Raw genomic sequence first — 2,434 nt, 5'->3', positions numbered from 1 at the left:
CTATCTTGTGATTAGAGCATTTAGTCCATTTAAGTTTAAGGTTATTATTGATAGGTGCTTGTTCGTAGCCATTTTTCTTTATGCCTGTGTTGCTTCTTTCCTTTCTATTCTTTTTACAATAGTCCCTTTAGTATTTCTTGCATTGGTGGCTTGGTAGTGATAAATCCCGTTAGCCTTTTTTTTGTCTGTGAAGCTCCTGATTTCTCCTTCAATTTTGAATGATATCTTTGCTGGATAGAGTATTCATGGGTTCAGTCACTTGCTTTACATCACATTGTATACTTCATTCCATTCCCTCCTGGCCTGATGTGTTTCTGTTGAGAAATCAGTCACTAATCTGATGGGGGATCCTATGTAGGTAACTTTTCTCTCTCTCTGGCCACTTTTAAGATTCTTACTTTGTCATTGGTGTTTGCCAATCCTATCTAATAAAAGAGAAACATGCAAATTGACCATAACCCCAACCCCCTTCCCATTGGCTAATCAGCAGGATATGCAAATTAACTGCCAACCAAGATGGTGGCCGGCAGCCAGGCAACTGAAGGGAACAGGAGGCTTGCTAGCTCCAGTGATGGAGGAAGCCAAGGTTCTCCACCTGCAGCAGCCCAGCTCTGAGCTCCGGATGCAACAATTGTCTGGTATTCGCTGGCACCCTGCCCCGGGGACGAAAGGACCCCCTCCCTCTCTTGGGCCGGTGAGAAGCTGACCTGTCCACACTGACGTCTGGAAACCACCCCACCCCGGTGAAAAATCCCTGCCGGACAATCGGCTCCGGACAATGACCAAACCGCAGGACAGACCGCAGGTTTCACCTGACCCTGGAAAGCCCCGACTGCCACCAGTTTCGGCCAGCAACAATTACCTCAGAAAAGTATAAAACCTTGCCCCTGCCCAGGTTTGGCGCGGCTTCTCCTGCTCCCCTCTCTGAGCCGGTGAACCCACCCGTGTGCTCCCAATAAAGCCTGTTTAATCTGGTCTCTGTTTGGACTCACGGTTTTTCCTTGCGGCGGCGTAAAACCTAAGAGTAACATTCAAACTTGATTTAAAACATAACAAGAGAAACAAAATTGCAAACAAAAATGTTTATGGATTTTTTTTCCAAGCATAAAAGAAATAGTGTTTAAGCAGCAGGGCTCATTTGATAACTATCAGGAAGTAATGAGTGTAATCCACTTGGAAAAATCGTTAATGTACAATAACAAGCCCAAATTATGGATTGCAGTAGTTTAATCATCACTGTCATTTTTCTTACTTCCAAAATAAAGCCTTGATTAAACCATTCACGCCCTATATTATATCTTTCCTTCAGAGATTGAAGAACTATATACAACAAATGAATTTATTTTCACCACAGGGATAACATATTGTACCTCTCAGCTGATGTTACTTGAAAACCTTCCATGTCAAAACAATTTGACAGCAAATATAAACAATTCAATAAATGTGCAACGATCTTTCATTACAGTCCATTAAAGATGCATGTTAATTCATGCTGCTAACCTTAGGATAACAGTGCTTAGAATCCAAATAGGAATGAGTTGAGGTGACTTTGAAAGTAATGTTGGATTTCTCAGTTTAATTATAATCCCATTACAATTGGTAAGTTCATTTCATAGGCTTAATCATGAATTAATTATTGAGTCACAGGAGTTAATGAAACTTTTTCCTGTTGTGATGTCCATTGCCAACAATAAACATCTCAAAACTGCCAAGGAAATCATTGTTATTGCACAATACATGAGGACCTGGAACTTTTCCAAAAACTTAAAAAAAATAAAAACAAAAAGTGGAATTACATGTTACATTTTTCTGACACTTGCAAATACCATATGATTTATAAAAGCATGTCAATTCCCTGGACTGAACCAGCAATCAACATGTACCCAGAATGCACACAAGTAATAACGCAGTAAAATGAAGTAGTCTTCATTGCCTGTGGGTCATTTCCAGTCAAAGGTTGAAGTTCAAAGTCTGAATGATCAAAGTGTTCATTTTCTCAGTAGAACTATCCTGCCAGGAGGATGATAACAGCGGCATCAACAAGTATCATCATGATACCACCATTTTATTTTCCTTTTATTCTTGTTACATGTTTGAACTTAAAAAGAATGATCTGGTGGTCGTGTCATTTCTTTGCAGCTGGAAAGCAGGTGAATATCACTAAGACAAACTGACTGGACTGAGAGCACTGGGGACCAGTCTTTTGTTAGAATGAATAAACAGATATGACCATTGCTGTAAACATGAGGATATACAAATATATTTTCACCAGTAAACATGACCTGAGGAGAGTCAAAAGGACATTGACTACTAAACGTACAAAATAAGTTTACATTTCCCCCTTCATATAAGGTACCTGGTGCACATTCCATGTTTACAATCCACTGTGTAATTGCTATTTTCATTTAAAGTCATCCTGGGAGGTGGATCATTT

The sequence above is a fragment of the Myotis davidii genome, unplaced genomic scaffold, assembly GCF_000327345.1.
Source record: "Myotis davidii unplaced genomic scaffold, ASM32734v1 scaffold740, whole genome shotgun sequence".
In the NCBI taxonomy this organism is placed as follows: Eukaryota; Metazoa; Chordata; class Mammalia; order Chiroptera; family Vespertilionidae; genus Myotis; species Myotis davidii.
Note: the sequence above shows the minus strand (reverse complement) of the source record.